Source organism: Carica papaya, chromosome 5 (genome assembly GCF_054855325.1).
Source record: "Carica papaya isolate Zhongbai chromosome 5, ASM5485532v1, whole genome shotgun sequence".
In the NCBI taxonomy this organism is placed as follows: Eukaryota; Viridiplantae; Streptophyta; class Magnoliopsida; order Brassicales; family Caricaceae; genus Carica; species Carica papaya.
The window spans coordinates 19,819,177-19,834,338 of record NC_142313.1 but is presented as its reverse complement, the minus strand read 5'-3'; the positions used below and the strand labels follow the sequence as shown (position 1 = coordinate 19,834,338).

General features: G+C 45.7%; 30 pseudogenes; all 30 read left to right on the top strand.

Moving 5' to 3' along the window:
- Positions 1-326: 326 nt before the first annotated feature.
- On the top strand, positions 327-445 carry LOC148254879 (5S ribosomal RNA; annotated as a pseudogene).
- A 551-nt stretch (positions 446-996) lies between these two features.
- Positions 997-1,115, top strand: LOC148254878 (5S ribosomal RNA; annotated as a pseudogene).
- A 206-nt stretch (positions 1,116-1,321) lies between these two features.
- On the top strand, positions 1,322-1,440 carry LOC148254877 (5S ribosomal RNA; annotated as a pseudogene).
- Positions 1,441-1,646: 206 nt separating this feature from the next.
- Positions 1,647-1,765, top strand: LOC148254876 (5S ribosomal RNA; annotated as a pseudogene).
- Positions 1,766-2,324: 559 nt separating this feature from the next.
- LOC148254875 (5S ribosomal RNA) lies at positions 2,325-2,443 on the top strand (annotated as a pseudogene).
- A 206-nt stretch (positions 2,444-2,649) lies between these two features.
- Positions 2,650-2,768, top strand: LOC148254874 (5S ribosomal RNA; annotated as a pseudogene).
- Positions 2,769-2,974: 206 nt separating this feature from the next.
- Positions 2,975-3,093, top strand: LOC148254873 (5S ribosomal RNA; annotated as a pseudogene).
- A 531-nt stretch (positions 3,094-3,624) lies between these two features.
- On the top strand, positions 3,625-3,743 carry LOC148254872 (5S ribosomal RNA; annotated as a pseudogene).
- A 206-nt stretch (positions 3,744-3,949) lies between these two features.
- LOC148254871 (5S ribosomal RNA) lies at positions 3,950-4,068 on the top strand (annotated as a pseudogene).
- Positions 4,069-4,274: 206 nt separating this feature from the next.
- LOC148254870 (5S ribosomal RNA) lies at positions 4,275-4,393 on the top strand (annotated as a pseudogene).
- A 560-nt stretch (positions 4,394-4,953) lies between these two features.
- On the top strand, positions 4,954-5,072 carry LOC148254869 (5S ribosomal RNA; annotated as a pseudogene).
- A 562-nt stretch (positions 5,073-5,634) lies between these two features.
- On the top strand, positions 5,635-5,753 carry LOC148254868 (5S ribosomal RNA; annotated as a pseudogene).
- Positions 5,754-6,284: 531 nt separating this feature from the next.
- Positions 6,285-6,403, top strand: LOC148254867 (5S ribosomal RNA; annotated as a pseudogene).
- Positions 6,404-6,962: 559 nt separating this feature from the next.
- Positions 6,963-7,081, top strand: LOC148254866 (5S ribosomal RNA; annotated as a pseudogene).
- A 207-nt stretch (positions 7,082-7,288) lies between these two features.
- Positions 7,289-7,407, top strand: LOC148254865 (5S ribosomal RNA; annotated as a pseudogene).
- Positions 7,408-7,968: 561 nt separating this feature from the next.
- Positions 7,969-8,087, top strand: LOC148254864 (5S ribosomal RNA; annotated as a pseudogene).
- Positions 8,088-8,647: 560 nt separating this feature from the next.
- LOC148254863 (5S ribosomal RNA) lies at positions 8,648-8,766 on the top strand (annotated as a pseudogene).
- Positions 8,767-8,971: 205 nt separating this feature from the next.
- LOC148254862 (5S ribosomal RNA) lies at positions 8,972-9,090 on the top strand (annotated as a pseudogene).
- Positions 9,091-9,298: 208 nt separating this feature from the next.
- LOC148254861 (5S ribosomal RNA) lies at positions 9,299-9,417 on the top strand (annotated as a pseudogene).
- Positions 9,418-10,298: 881 nt separating this feature from the next.
- Positions 10,299-10,417, top strand: LOC148254860 (5S ribosomal RNA; annotated as a pseudogene).
- A 207-nt stretch (positions 10,418-10,624) lies between these two features.
- On the top strand, positions 10,625-10,743 carry LOC148254859 (5S ribosomal RNA; annotated as a pseudogene).
- Positions 10,744-10,949: 206 nt separating this feature from the next.
- On the top strand, positions 10,950-11,068 carry LOC148254858 (5S ribosomal RNA; annotated as a pseudogene).
- Positions 11,069-11,274: 206 nt separating this feature from the next.
- Positions 11,275-11,393, top strand: LOC148254857 (5S ribosomal RNA; annotated as a pseudogene).
- Positions 11,394-11,599: 206 nt separating this feature from the next.
- On the top strand, positions 11,600-11,718 carry LOC148254856 (5S ribosomal RNA; annotated as a pseudogene).
- A 733-nt stretch (positions 11,719-12,451) lies between these two features.
- On the top strand, positions 12,452-12,570 carry LOC148254855 (5S ribosomal RNA; annotated as a pseudogene).
- A 527-nt stretch (positions 12,571-13,097) lies between these two features.
- On the top strand, positions 13,098-13,216 carry LOC148254854 (5S ribosomal RNA; annotated as a pseudogene).
- Positions 13,217-13,777: 561 nt separating this feature from the next.
- LOC148254853 (5S ribosomal RNA) lies at positions 13,778-13,896 on the top strand (annotated as a pseudogene).
- Positions 13,897-14,100: 204 nt separating this feature from the next.
- Positions 14,101-14,218, top strand: LOC148254852 (5S ribosomal RNA; annotated as a pseudogene).
- Positions 14,219-14,424: 206 nt separating this feature from the next.
- On the top strand, positions 14,425-14,543 carry LOC148254851 (5S ribosomal RNA; annotated as a pseudogene).
- Positions 14,544-14,750: 207 nt separating this feature from the next.
- Positions 14,751-14,869, top strand: LOC148254850 (5S ribosomal RNA; annotated as a pseudogene).
- The last annotated feature ends 293 nt before the right edge of the window (positions 14,870-15,162 follow it).

Below are 15,162 nucleotides of genomic sequence, written 5' to 3'. Positions count from 1 at the left end.
ACAGGTGCGATCATACTAGCACTAATGCAACATATCTATCAGAACTCCGCAGTTAAGTGTGCTTTGGCGAAAGTAGTACAAGGATGGGTTACCTCCTGATAAGTTCTCGCGTTGCACCCATTTTTTTTTCAGATGAGTCGTTCGACGTTGTGCATGACTGGAACTATGGTCCGCTGGTTTATACACAAATATGAGTCAAGACGCAGGGGCATTTTAATTGATGTTAGAACGAGAAGGTGAGGTGAAGTGTGAACGCACCAGGAAACAAATGACAGGAGGGGGAAGAAAGGAGAAGCAGTGTATGTATTTGCAGTGCAAAATGAAACAGGTGCGATCATACCAGCACTAATGCACCGGATCCCATCAGAACTCCACAGTTAAGTGTGCTTGGGCGAGAGTAGTACTCGGATGGGTTACCTCCTTGGAAGTCCTCGTGTTGCACCCAATTTTTTTTGGATGGGTCGTTCGACGTTACGCGCGAATTGAATTATGAACCACTGGTTCATTTGCAATTGTGAGTCACGGTGCTGGGACATTTTACTTGATATTAGAACGCGAAGGAGAGATGCAGAGTGCACGCACGAGGAAACAAATGACGGGAGGGGGGATGGAAGGAGAAAGAGTGTATGTATTTGCAGCGTAAAATGAAAGATGAGCGATCATACCAGCCAACGGATTCTATCAGAACTCCGCAAGTTAAGGGTGCTTGGGCGAGAGTAGTACTAGGATGGGTGACCTCCTGCGAAGTCCTTATATTTCACCCATTTTTTTGGGAAGTCCTCGTGTTGCACCCATTTTTTTGCAGATGATTTTTTCTACGTTACTTATGACTTGAATTATGGTCCGCAGGTTTATTCGCAAATGTGAGTCACGGCACCGTTGCATTTTACTTGATATTTGAACGAGAATGGGAGGTCCAGTGTGCACGCACAAGGAAACAAATGACGGGAGGGGGAAGAAAGGAGGAGTGTATGTATTTGCAGCGCGAAATTAAACAGGTGCGATCATACCAGCACTAAAGCACCGGATCCCATCAGAACTCCGCAGTTAAGTGTGCTTGGGCGAGAGTAGTACTCGGATTGGTGACCTCCTGGGAAGTCATCGTGTCGCACTAATTTTTTTTCAGATGGGACGTTCGACATTACGTGCGAATGGAACTATGGTCCACTGGTTTATACTCAAATGTGAGTCAAGAAGCATGGGCATTTTAATCGATATTAGAGCGAGAAGGAGAGGTGCAGTGTGAACGCACAAGGAAACAAATGATTGGAGGGGGGAGGGAAGGAGAAGGAGTGTATATATTTTCAGTACGAAATGAAACTGGCGCGATCATACCAGCACAAATGCACCGGATCCCATCAGAACTCCGCAGTTAAGTGTGCTTTGGCGAATGTAGTACAAGGATGGGTTACCTCCTGGGAAGTTCTCGTGTTGCACCTATTTTTTTTTTAGATGGGTCGTTCGACTTTACACGCAACTGGAACTAAGGTCTGCTTGTTTATATGCAAATGTGAGTCAAGACGCATGGGTATTTTAATTGATATTAGAATGAGAAGGAGAGGTGAAGTGTGAACGCACCAGGAAACAAATGACGGGACGGGGAAGAAAGGAGAAAGAGTGTATGTATTTGTAGCGCGAAATGAAATAGGTGCGATCATACCAGCACTAATGCATCGGATCCCATCAGAACTCCGCAGTTAAGTTTGCTTGGGCGAGAGTATTACTCGGATGGGTGACCTCCTGGGAAGTCCTCGTGTCGCACCAATTTTTTTTCAAACGGGTCATTCGACATTACGCGCGACTGGAACTATGATCCGCTTGTTTATACGCAAATGTGAGTCAAGAACCTGGGGCATTATAATCAATATTAGAACGAGAAGGAGAGGAGCAGCGTGACGCACAAGGAAACAAATGACGGGAGGGGGGATGGAAGGAGAAAGAGTTTATTTATTTGCAGCGCAGAATGAAACATGAGCGATCATACCAGCACTAATGCAACGTATTCTATTAGAAGTCCATGTGTTAAGGGTGCTTGGGCGAGAGTAGTACTAGGATGGGTGACCTCCTGCTATGTCCTTATATTTCACCAATTTTCTTGGGAAGTCCTCGTGTTGCACCCATTTTTTTGCAGATGATTCTTTCGACGTTACGCACGACTTGAATTATGGTCTGCAGGTTTATTCGCATATTGAGTCACGGCGCCGCTGCGTTTTACTTGATATTTAAACTAGAACGGGAGGTGCAGTGCGCACGCACAAGGAAACAAATGACGGGAGGGGGAAGAAAGGAGAAGGAGTGTATGTATTTGCAGCGCGAAATTAAACAGGTGCGATCATACCAACACTAGTGCACCGGATCCCATCAGAACTCCACAGTTAAGTGTGCTTGGGCGAGAGTAGTACTCGGATGGGTGACCTCCTGGAAAGTCCTCGTGTTGCACAAATTTTTTTTCAGACGGGTCGTTCGACGTTACGCGCGACTGGAACTATGGTTCACTGGTTTATTCGCAAATGTGAGTCAAGAAGCAAGAGAATTTTAATTGATATTACAACGAGAAAGAGAGGTGCAGTGTGAACGCACAAGGAAACAAATGATGGGAGGGGGGAGGGAAGGAGAAGCAGTGTATTTATTTTCAGCACGAAATGAAACAAGTGCGATCATACCAGCACAAATACACTGGATCCCATCAGAACTCCGCAGTTAAGTTTGCTTTGGCGAAAGTAGTACAAGGATGGGTTACCTTCTGGGAAGTTCTCGTGTTGCACCCATTTTTTTTTCAGATGGGTCGCTCAACTTTAAGCGCGACTTGAACTATGGTCCGTTAGTTTATACGCAAATGTGAGTCAAGACGCAGGGACATTTTAATTGATATTAGAACGAGAACGGGAGGTGAAGTTTGAACGCACCACGAAACAAATGACGGGAGGGGGAAAAAATGACAAGGAGTGTATGTATTTGCAGCGCGCAATTAAGCAGGTGCGATCATACCAGCACTAATGCACCAGATCCCATCAGAACTCCGCAGTTAAGTTTTCTTGGGCGAGAGTAGTACTCGGATGGGTGACCTCTTGGGAAGTCCTCGTGTCGTACTAATTTTTTTCAGACAGGTCGTTCGACGTTACGCGCGACTGGAACTATGGTCCGCTGGTTTATACGCAAATGTGAGTCAAGAAGTAGGAGCCTTTTAATCAATATTAGAACGAGAAGGATAGGTGCAGTGTGAACGCACAAGGAAACAAATGATGGGAAGGGGGAGGGAAGGAGAATGAGTGTATGTATTTTCAGCACAAAATGAAACAGGTGCGATCATACCAGCACAAATGCACTGTATCCCATCAGAACTCCACAATTTAGTGTGTTTTGACGAAAGTAGTACAAGGATGGGTTACCTCTTGGGAAGTTCTCGTGTTGCACCCATTTTTTTTTTCAGATGGGTCGTTCGACTTTACGCACGAATGGAACTATGGTCCGCTAGTTTATACGCAATTGAGAGTCAAGACGCAGGAGCATTTTAATTGATATTAGAACGAGAACAGGAGGTGAAGTTTGAACGCACCAGGAAATAAATGATGGGAGGGGAAAAAAAGGACAAGGAATGTATGTATTTGCAGCGCGCAATTAAACAGGTGCGATGATACCAGCACTAATGCACCAGATCCCATAAGAACTCCGCAGTTAAGTTTGCTTGGGCGAGAGTAGTATTCAGATGGGTGACCTCCTAGGAAGTCCTTGTGTCGCAATAATTTTTTTTCAGACGGGTCATTCGACGTTACGCGCGACTGGAACTATGGTCCGGTGGTTTATACGCAAATGTGAGTCAAGAAGCAGGAGCATTTTAATCGATATTAGAACGAGAAGGATAGGTGCAGTGTGAACGCAGAAGGAAACAAATGATGGGATGGGGGAGGGAAGGAGAAGGAGTATATGTATTTTCAGCACGAAATGAAACTGGCGCGATCATACCAGCACAAATGCACCGGATCCCATCAGAACTCCGCAGTTAAGTGTGCTTTGGCGAAAGTAGTACAAGGATGGGTTACCTCTTGGGAAGTTCTCGTCTTTCACCCTTTTTTTTTTCAGATGGGTCGTTCGACGTCACGCACGACTGGAACTATGGCCCGCTAGTTTATACGCAAATGTGAGTCAAGACACAAGGGCATTTTAATTGATATGAGAACGAGAAGGAGAGGTGAAGTGTGAATGCACCAGGAAACAAATGACGGGAAGGGGAAGAAAGGAGAAGGAGTGTATGTATTTGCAGCGCAAAATAAAAAAGGTGCGATCATACCAGCACTAATGCACCGGATCCCATTAGAACTCTACAGTTAAGTGTGCTTGGTCGAGAGTAGTACTCGGATGGGTGACCTCTTGGGAAGTCCTCGTGTTGCACCCATTATTTGTCGTATGGGTCGTTCGACGTTACATGCGAATGGAATTATGAACCGCTGGTTCATTCGCAAAGGTGAATCACGGTGCTGGGGCATTTTACTTGATATTAGAACGATAAGGAGAGATGCAGAGTGCACGGATAAGGAAACAAATGACAGGAGGGGGGATTGAAGGAGAAAGAGTGTATATATTTGCAGCGCAGAATGAAACATGAGAGATCATACCAGAACTAAAGCAACGGATTCTATCAGAACTCCGCAGGTAAACGTACTTGGGCGAGAGTAGTACTAGGATGGGTGACATCCTGCGAAATCCTTATATTTCACCCATTTTCTTAGGAAGTCCTAGTCTTGCACACATTTTTTTGCAGATGATTCTTTCGACATTACGAGCGACTTGAATTATGGTCTACAGGTTTATTCGCAAATGTGAGTCACGGCGCCGTGGCATTTTACTTGATATTAGAACGAGAACGGGAGGCGCAATGCGCACGCACAAGGAAACAAACGACGGGAGGGGGAAGAAAGGAGAAGGAGTGTATGTATTTGCAGTGCGAAATTAAACAGGTGCGATCATACCAGCACTAATGCATCGAATCTCATCTTAACTCCGCAGTTAAGTGTGCTTGGGCGAGAGTAATACTCGGATGGGTGACCTCTTTGGAAGTCCTCGTGTCGCATAAATTTTTTTTCGGATGGGTCGTTCGACGTTATGCGAGAATGGAATTATGAATAGCTGGTTCATTCGGAAAGGTGAGTCATGGTGTCGGGGCATTTTACTTGATATTAGAACGAGAATGAGAGATGCAAAGTGCACGCACAAGGAAACAAATGACGGGAGGGGGGATGGAAGGAGAAAGAGTGTATGTATTTGCAGCGCAGAATGAAACATGAGCGATCATGCCAACACTAATGCAACGGATTCTATCAGAACTCCGCAAGTTAAGGGTGCTTGGGCAAGAGTAGTTCTAGGATGGGTGACCTCCTGCGAAGTCCATATATTTCACCCATTTTCTTGGGAAGTCCTCGTGTTGCACCCATTTTTTTGCAGATGATTCTTTCGACGTTATGCGCGACTTGAATTATGGTCTGCAGGTTTATTTGCAAATATGAGTCACAGCGCCGTGGCATTTTACTTGATATTTAAAACGAGAACGGGAGGTGCGGTGCGCACGCACAAGGAAACAAATGACTGGAGGGGAAAGAAAGGAGAAGGAGTGAATGTATTTGCAATGCAAAATTAATCAGGTGCGATCATACCAGCCCTAATGCACCGGATCCCATCAGAACTCCGCAGTTAAGTGTGCTTGGGTGAGAGTAGTACTCGGATGGGTGACCTCCTAGGAAGTCCTCGTGTTGCACCCATTTTTTTTCACTTGGGTCGTTTGACGTTATGCGCGAATGGAATTATAAACCGCTGGTTCATTTGCAAAGGTGAGTCACGGTGCCGGGGCATTTTACTTGATATTAGAACGAGAAGGAGAGATGCAGAGTGCACGCACAAGGAAACAAATGACGAGTGGGGGAATGGAAGGAGAAAGAGTGTATGTATTTGCAGCGCAGAATGAAACATGAGCGATCATAGCAGCACAAATGCAACGAATTCTATCAGAACTCCGCAAGTTAAGGATGTTTGGGCGAGAGTAGTACTAGGATGGGTGACCTCCTGCGAAGTCCTTATATTTCACCCATTTTTTTGCAGATGATTCTTTTGACGTTACGCGCGACTTGAATTATGGTCCGTAGGTTTATTCGCAAATGTGAGTCACGGCGCCGTGGCATTTTACTTGATATTAGAACGAGAACGGAAGGTGCAGCGCGCACGCACAAGGAATCAAATGACGGGAGGAGGAAGAAAGGAGAAGGAGTGTATGTATTTGCAGTGCAAAATTAAATAGGTGCGATCATACTAGCACTAATGCACCGGATCCCATCAGAACTCCACAGTTAAGTGTGCTTGGGCGAGAGTAGTACTCGGATGGGTGACCTCTTGGGAAGCCCTCGTGTTGCACCCATTTTTTTCGGATGTGTCGTTCGACGTTACGTGCGAATGGAATTATGAACCGCTGGTTCATTCGCAATGGTTAGTCACGGTGTCGGGGCATTTTACTTGATATTAGAACGAGAAGGAGAGATGCAGAGTGCACGCACAAGGAAACAAATGACGGGAGGGGGGATGGAAGGAGAAAGAGTGTATGTATTTGCAGCGCAGAATGAAACATGAGCGATCATAAAAGCACTAATGCAACGGATTCTATCAAAACTCCGCAATTATGGGTGCTTGGGCGAGAGTAGTACTAGGATGGGTGACCTCCTGCAAAGTCCTTATATTTCACCCATTTTCTTGGGAAGTCCTCATGTTGCACACATTTTTTTGCAGATGATTCTTTCGCCGTTACGCTCGACTTAAATTATGGTCCACAGGTTTATTCGTAAATTTGAGTCACGGCGCCGTGGAAGTTTATTTGATATTTGAACGAGAACGGGAGGTGCAGTGCCCACGCACAAGGAAACAAATGACGGGAGGGGGAAGAAATGAGAAGGAGTGTATGTATTTGCAGCGCGAAATTAAACAGTTGCGGTCATACCAGCACTAATGCACCGGATCCCATCAGAACTTCGCAGTTAAGTGTGCATTGGCGAAAGTAGTACAAGGATGGGTTACCTCCTGGGTAGTTCTCGTGTTGCACCGATTTTTTTTTTCAGATGGGTTTTTTGACGTTACGCGCGACTCGAATTATGGTCCGCTAGTTTATACGCAAATGTGAGTCAAGACGCAGGGGCATTTTAATTGATATTGGAACGAGAAGGAGAGGTGAAGTGTGAACGCACAAGGAAACAAATGATGGGAGGGGGAAGAAAGGAGAAGGAGTGTATATATTTGCAGCGCAAAATGAAACAGGTGCGATCATACTAGCACTCATTTGCAAGATCCCATCAGAACTCAGCAGTTAAGTGTGCTTTGGCGAGAGTAGTACTTGGATGGGTGACCTCCTGGAAAGTTATCGTGTTGCACCCATTTTTTTCGGATGGGTCGTTCGATGTTACGCGCGAATGGAATTAGGAACCGCTGGTTTATTCGCAAAGGTGAGTCACGGTGCCAGGGCATTTTATTTGATATTAGAACGAGAAAGAGAGATGCAGAGTGGACGCACAAGGAAACAAATGACGAGAGAGGGAATGAAAGGAAAAAGAGTGTATGTATTTGCAGCGCAGAATGAAACATGAGCGATCATACCAGCACTAATGCAATGTATTCTATCAGAACTCCGCAAGTTAAGGGTGCTTGGGCGACAGTAGTACTAGGATGGGTGACCTCCTGTGATGTCCTTATATTTCACCCATTTTTTTGGGAAGTTCTCGTGTTGAACCCATTATTTTTTCAGATGGGTCGTTCGATGTTACGCGGGATTGGAACTATGGACCGCTGGTTTATACGAAAATGTGAGTCAAGAAGCAGGGGCATTTTAATTGATATTAGAACGAGAAGGAGATGTGAAGTGTGAACGCACCAGGAAACAAAAGACGGGAGGGGGAAGAAAGGAGAAGGAGTGTATGTATTTGAAGCGCAAAATGAAAACGGTGCGATCATACCAGCACTAATGCACCAGATCCCATCAGAACTCCGCAGTCAAGTGTGCTTGGGCGAGAGTAGTGTTCGGATGGGTGACCTCCTGGGAATTCCTTGTGTTGCACCCATTTTTTTCGGATGGGTCATTCGACGTTAAGCGCGAATGGAATTATGAACCGCTGGTTCATTCGCAAAGATGAGTCACAGTGCCGGGGCGTTTTACTTGATATTAGAACGAGAAGGAGAGATGCAGAGTGCACGCACAAGAAAACAAATAACGGGAGGGGGGATGGAAGGAGAAAGAGTGTATGTATTTGTAGTGCAGAATGAAACATGAGTGATCATACCAGCACTAATGCAACGGTCTCTATCAGAACTTTGCAAATTAAGGGTGCTTGAGCGAGAGTAGTACTAGGATAGGTCACCTCCTTCGAAGTCCTTATATTTCACCCATTTTCTTGGGAAGTCCTCGTGTTGAACCTATTTTTTTGCAGATGATTCTTTCGACGTTACGCGCGACTTGAATTATGGTCTGCAGGTTTATTCGCAAATGTAAGTCACGACGCTGTGGCATTTTACTTGATCTTTGAATGAGAACGGGAGGTGCAATGCGCACCTACAAGGAAACAAATAACGGGAGGCGGAGGAAAGGAGAAGGAGTGTATGGATTGGCAGTGCAAAATTAAATTGGTGCCATCATACAAGCACTAATGGACCGGATCCCATCAGAACTCCGCAGTTAAGTGTGCTTGGGTGAGAGTATTACTCGGATGGGTGACCTCCTGGGAAGTCCTCGTGTCGCACCTATTTTTTTTCAGACGGGTCGTTAGACGTTACGCACAACTGGAACTACGATCCGCTGGTTTATACGCAAATGTGAGTCGAGAAGCAGGGGAATTTTAATCGATATTAGAACGAGAAGGAGAGGTGCAGTATAAACGCACAAGGAAACAAATGATGGGAGGGGGAGGGAAGGAGAAGGAGTGTATGTATTTTCAGCACGAAATGAAACAAGTGCGATCATACAAGCACAAATGCACTGGATCCCATCAGAACTCCGTAGTTAAGTGGTCTTTGGCGAAAGTAGTACAAGGATGGGTTACCTCCTGGGAATTTCTCGTGTTAAACTGATTTATTTTTTCAGATGGGTCATTTGACGATTCGCGCGACTAGAACTATGGTCCGCTGGTTTATACGCAAATGTGAGTCAAGAAGCAGGGGCATTTTAATCGATATTAGAACGAGAAGGAGAGGTGCAATGTGAACGCATAAGGAAACAAATGATTGGAGGGGGGAGGGAAGGAGAAGGAGTGTATGTATTTTCAGCACAAAATGAAACAGGTGCGATCATACCAGCACAAATGCACCAGATCCCATCAGAACTCCGTAGTTAAGTGTGCTTTGGCGAAAGTAGTACAAGGATGGGTTACCTCCTGGGAAGTTCTCGTGTTGCACCCATTTTTTTTTTCAAATGGGTCGTTCGACGTTACGCGTGACTGGAACTATGGTCCGCTGGTTTATACGCAAATGTGACTCAAGATGCAGGGGCATTTTAATTGATATTAGAATGAGAAGGAGAGGGGAAGTGTGAATGCACCAGGAAACAAATGACGGGAGGGGGCAGAAAGGAGAAGGAGTGTATGTATTTGCGGTGCGAAATTAAACAAGTGCGATCATACCAGCACTAATGCACCGAATCCCATCAGAACTTCGCAGTTTAGTGTGCTAGGGCGAGAGTAGTACTCGGATGGTGACCTCCTCGGAATGGTATTGCACCCATTTTTTTTCGGATGGATCGTTCGACATTACGCGCGAATGGAATTATGAATCGTTGGTTGATTCGCAAAGGTGAGTCACGGTGCCGGGGCATATTACTTGATATTAGAACAAGAAAGAGAGATGCAGAGTGTACGCACAAGGAAACAAATGACGGAAGGGGAGATGGAAGGAGAAAGAATGTATGTATATGCAGCGCAGAAAGAAACATGAGCGATCATACCAGCACTAATGCAACGGATTCTATCAGAACTCTGCAAGTTAAGGGTGCTTGGGCGAGAGTAGTACTAGGATGGTGACCTCCTGCGAAGTCCTTATATTTCACACATTTTCTTGGGAAGTCCTCGTGTTGCATCCATTTTTTTGCAGATGATTCTTTCGACGTTACGCGCGACTTGAATTATAGTCCGCAGGTTTATTCGCAAATGTGAGTCATGGTGCCGTGGCATTTTACTTGATATTTGAACGTGAACGGGAGGTGCGGTGCGCACGCACAAGGAAACAAATGACGAGAGGGGGAAGAAAGGAAAAGGAGTGTATGCATTTGCAGTGCGAAATTAAACAGGTGCGATCATACCAGCACTAATGCACCGAATCGCATCAGAACTCCGCAGTTATGTGTGCTTGGGCGAGAGTAGTACTCGGATGGGTGACCTCTTGGGAAGTCCTCGTGTCGTGCTAATTTTGTTTCCAAGGGGTCGTTCGACGTTACGCGCGACTAGAACTATGGTCAGCTGGTTTATACGCAAATGTGAGTGAAGAAGCAGGGGCATTTTAATCGATATTAGAACGAGAATGAGAGGTGCAGTGTGAACGCACAAGGAAATAAATGATGGGAGGGGGGAGAAAAGGAGAAGGAGTGTATGTATTTTCAGCACGAAATGAAACAGGGTGCGATCATACCAGCACAAATGCACCGGATCCCATCAGAACTCCGCAGTTAAGTGTGCTTTGGCGAAAGTAGTACAAGGATGGGTTACCACCTAGGAAGTTCTCGTGTTGCACCCATTTTTTTTTCAGATGGGTCGTTCGACTTTACGCGTGACTGGAACTATGGTCCGCTGGTTTATACGCAAATGTGAGTCAAGACACATGGGCATTTTAATTGATATTAGAAGAAGAACGGGAGGTGAAGTGTGAACGCACCACGAAATAAATGACGGGAGGGGGAAGAAAGGAGAAGGAGTGTATGTATTTACAGCGCGCAATTAAACAGGTGCGATCATACCAGCACTAATGCACCGGATCCCACGAGAACTCCGCAGTTAAGTTTGCTTGTGCGAGAGTAGTACTCGGATGGGTGACCTCTTGGGAAGTCCTCGTGTCGCACTAATTTTTTTTCAGACGGGTCGTCCGACGTTACGCGTGACTGGAATTATGGTCCGCTGGTTTATACGCAAATGTGAGTCAAGAAGCAGGGGCATTTTAATTGATATTAGAATGAGAAGGAGAGGTGCAGTGTGAACGCACAAGGAAACAAATTATGGGAGGGAGGAGGGAAGGAGAAGGAGTGTATGTATTTTCAGCATGAAATGAAATTGGTGCGATCATACTAGAATAAATGCACCGGATCCCATCAGAACTCTGCAGTTAAATGTGCTTTAGCAAAAGTAGTACAAGGATGGGTTACCTCCTTGGAAGTTCTCGTGTTGCACCCATTTTTTTTTTCACATGGTTCGTTCGACGTTATGCGCGACTGGAACTATGGTCCGCTGGTTTATACGAAATGTGAGTCAAGACGTAGGGGAATTTTAATTGATATTAGAACGAGATGGAGAGGGGAAGTGTGAACGCACCAGGAAACAAATGACGGGAGGGGGAAGAAAGGAGAAGGAGTGTATGTATTTGCAGCGCGAAATGAAACAGGTGCGATCATACCAGCACTAATCCACCGGATCCCATCAGAACTCCCCAGTTAAGTGTGTTTGGGCGAGAGTGTTACTCAGATGGGTGACCTCCTGGGAAGTACTCGTGTTGCACCCATTTTTTTTCGGATGGGTCATTCGACGTTACGCGTGAATAGAATTATGTCCCGCTAGTTCATTCGCAAAGGTGAGTTACGGTACCGGGGCATTTTATTTGATATTTGAACGAGAAGGAGAGATACAGAGTGGACGCACAAAGAAACAAATGAAGGGAGGGGGGAGGAAGGAGAAAGAGTGTATGTATTTGCAGTGCTGAATGAAACATGAGCGATCATACCAGCACTAATGCAACGGATTCTATCAGAACTCCACAAGTTAAGGATGTTTGGGAGGGAGTACTACTAGGATGGGTGACCTCCTGCGACGTCTTTATATTTCACCCATTTTCTTGGGAAGTCCCCGTGTTACACCTATTTTCTTGCAGATGATTCTATTGAATTAAGCGTGACTTGAATTATATTCCGCAGGTTTATTAAAAAATGTGAGGCACGGCGCCGTGGCATTTTACTTGATATTTTAACGAGAGCAGGAGGTGCAGTGTGCACGCACAAGAAAACAAATGACGGGAGGGGGAAGAGAGTGTTGCACCGATTTTTTTGCAAATGATTCTATCGACGTTACGCGCGACTTGAATTATGGTCCGCAGGTTTATTCGCAAATATGAGGTACGGCACCGTGGCATTTTACTTTATATTTGAACGAGAACGGGAGGTGCAGTGCGCACGCACAAGAAAACAAATGACGGGAGGGGGAAGATAGGAGAAGGAGTGTATTGCTGCGTGAAATTAAACAGGTGCCATCATACCAGCACTAATGCACCGGATCCCATCAGAACTCCGCAGTTAAGTGTGCTTGGGCGAGAGTAGTACTCGGATGGGTGACCTCTTGGGAAGTCCTCATGTCGCACCAACTTTTTTTCAGACGGTCGTTCGATGTTATGCGCGACTGGAACAATGGTTCGCTGGTTTATACGCAAATGTGAGTCAAGATGCAGGGGCATTTTAATCAATATTAGAACGAGAAGGAGAGGTGCACTGTGAACGCACAAGGAAACAAATGATGGGAGGGGGGAGGGAAGTAGAATGAGTGTATGTATTTTCAGAACGAAATGAAAAAGGTTCAATCATTCAGCACAAATGCACTGGATTCCATCAGAACTCCGAAGTTAAGTGTGCTTTGATGAAAGTAGTACAATGATGGGTTACCTCCTGGGAAGTTCTCGTGTTGCACCCATTTTTTTTTTCAAATGGGTCGTTCGACGTTACGCGCGACTGGAACTATGGTCCGCAGGTTTATTGGCAAATGTGAGTCACGGCGCCGTGGCATTTTAGTTGATATTTGAACGAGAACGGGAGGTGAAGTGCGCAGGCACAAGGAAACAAATGACGGGAGGAGGAAGAAACGTGGAGTGTATGTATTTGCAGCGCGAAATGAAATAGGTGCGATCATACCAGCACAAATGCAACGAATCCCATCAGAACTCCGCAGTTTTGTGTGCTTGGGCGAGAGTAATACTCGGATGGGTGACCTCCTCGGAAGTACTCGTGTTGCACCCATTTTTTTTCGGATGGGTCGTTCGACGTTACGCGCGAATGGAATTATGAATTGCTTGTTCATTCGCAAAGGTGAGTCACGGTGCCGTGGCATTTTATTTGATATTCGAACGAGATGGAGAGATGCAGAGTGGACGCACAAGGAAACAAATGACAGGAGCAGGGATGGAAGGAGAAAGAGTGTATGTATTTGCAGCGCATAATAAAACATGAGCGATCATACCAGCACTAATGCAATGTATTCTATCAGAACTCCGCAAGTTATGGGTGCTTGGGCGAGAGTAGTACTAGGATGGGTGACCTCTTGCAAAGTCCTTATATTTCACCCATTTTTTTGGGAAGTCCTCGTGTTGCACCCTTTTTTTTGCAGATGATTCTTTCGACGTTACGCGCGACTTGAATTATGGTCCGCAGGTTTATTCGCAAATGTGAGTCACGGCGCCGTGGAATTATACTTGATATTTGAACGAGAATGGGAGGTGCAATGCGCACGCACAAGGAAACAAATGACGGGAGGGGGAAGAAAGGAGAAGGAGTGTATGTATTTGCAGCGCGAAATTAAACAGGTGCAATCATACAAGCACTAATGCACCGGATCCCATCAGAACTCCGCAGTTAAGTGTGCTTTGGCGAAAGTAGTACAAGGATGGGTTACTTCCTAGGAAGCTCTCGTGTTGCACCCATTTTTTTTTTCAAATAGGTCGTTCGACGTTACGCGCGACTGGAACTATGGTCCGCAGGTTTATTTGCAAATGTGAGTCATGGCGCCGTGGCATTTTAGTTGATATTTGAACGAGAACGGGAGGTGAAGTGCGCAGGCGCAAGGAAACAAATGACGGGAGGGGGAAGAACGGAGGAGTGTATGTATTTGTAGCGCAAAATTAAACTGGTGCGATCATACCAGCACTATGCACTGTATCCCATCAGAACTGCGCAGTTAAGTGTGCTTGGGCGAGAGTATTACTCGGATGGGTGACCTCCTGGGAAGTCCTCGTGTCGCACCTATTTTTTTTCGGACGGGTCGTTCGACGTTACGCACGATTGGAACTACGGTTCGCTGGTTTATACGCAAATGTGAGTCAAAAAGCAGAGGAATTTTAATTGATATTTGAACGAGAAGCAGATGTGCAGTGTGAACGCACAAGGAAACAAATGATGGGAGGGGGGAGGGAAGGAGAAGTAGTGTATGTATTTTCAACACAAAATGAAACAGGTGCGATCATACCAGTACAAATGCACCAGATCCCATCAAAACTCCGCAGTTAAGTGTGCGTTGGCGAAAGTAGTACAAGGATGGGTTACCTCCTGGGATGTTCTCGTGTTGCACCCATTTTTTTTTTCAGATGAGTCGTTCGACGTTATGCGTGACTGGAGCTATGGTCCGCTGGTTTATACGCAAATGTGAGTCAAGACACAGGGGCATTTTAACTTATATTAGAACGAGAAGAAGAGGTGAAGTGTGAACAGAACAGGAAACAAATGACGGGAGGGGGAAGAAAGGAGAAGGAATGTATGTATTTGTAGCGCGAAATGAAACTGGTGCGATTATACCAGCACTAATGCACCGGATCCCATCAGAACTCCGCAGTCAAGTGTGCTTAGGCGAGAGTAGTACTCGGATGGGTGACCTCCTGGGAAGTCCTTGTGTTGCACCTATTTTTTTTCGGATGTGTCATTCGATGTTACGCACGAATGGAATTATGAACCGCTGGTTCATTCGCAAAGGTGAGTGACTGTGCCGGGGTATTTTACTTGATATTAGAATGAGAATGAGAGATGCAGAGTGCACGCACAAGGAAACAAATGACGGGAGGGGGGATAGAAGGAGAAAGAGGGTACGTATTTGCAGCGCAGAATGAAACATGAGCGATCATACCAGCACTAATGCAACGAATTCTATCAGAACTCCGCAAGTTAAGGGTGCTTGGGCGAGACTAGTGCTAAGATGG